Consider the following 443-nt stretch of genomic DNA (forward strand, 5'->3'; position numbering starts at 1 on the left):
TGGGACAGACTGCCTAGAGAGGCTGTGGAGTCTCCTCTGGAGATATCCAAAACACACTGGCATGCTATTATGGGCAACCTGCTTTAGGTGAACCTGCTTTTAGCAGGGCAGGATGAGCTAGATGATGTCCAGAGGTCCTTTTCAACCCCTACCATTGGGTGATGCCATGATCATGGTCTCCCTGTACAGACAGTGGAAATGGTACTTTCAGAACCAAATTTATCTGACATTTTAGGTGTCTCCTTTAGGATGGAAATGGAGCTTAGATGTGCCTGTTCTTGCCACTGACTATAAAGGGAATAGCTGAGCTGTACATCCAGTCCACTGAATTCCATTAAGTGAGTCTTGCTGTTGACTCATATGGGCTCTTGACTGAAGCCTCCTTCATGGCCCCAGCACAGAAGAGGCACTGCTGCAGCACCTTGCCCGGGGCTGCTAGAGAC

Source organism: Melanerpes formicivorus, unplaced genomic scaffold (genome assembly GCF_026170545.1).
Source record: "Melanerpes formicivorus ecotype bairdi unplaced genomic scaffold, bMelFor1.0.p_v2 SCAF_56, whole genome shotgun sequence".
Classification (NCBI taxonomy): domain Eukaryota; kingdom Metazoa; phylum Chordata; class Aves; order Piciformes; family Picidae; genus Melanerpes; species Melanerpes formicivorus.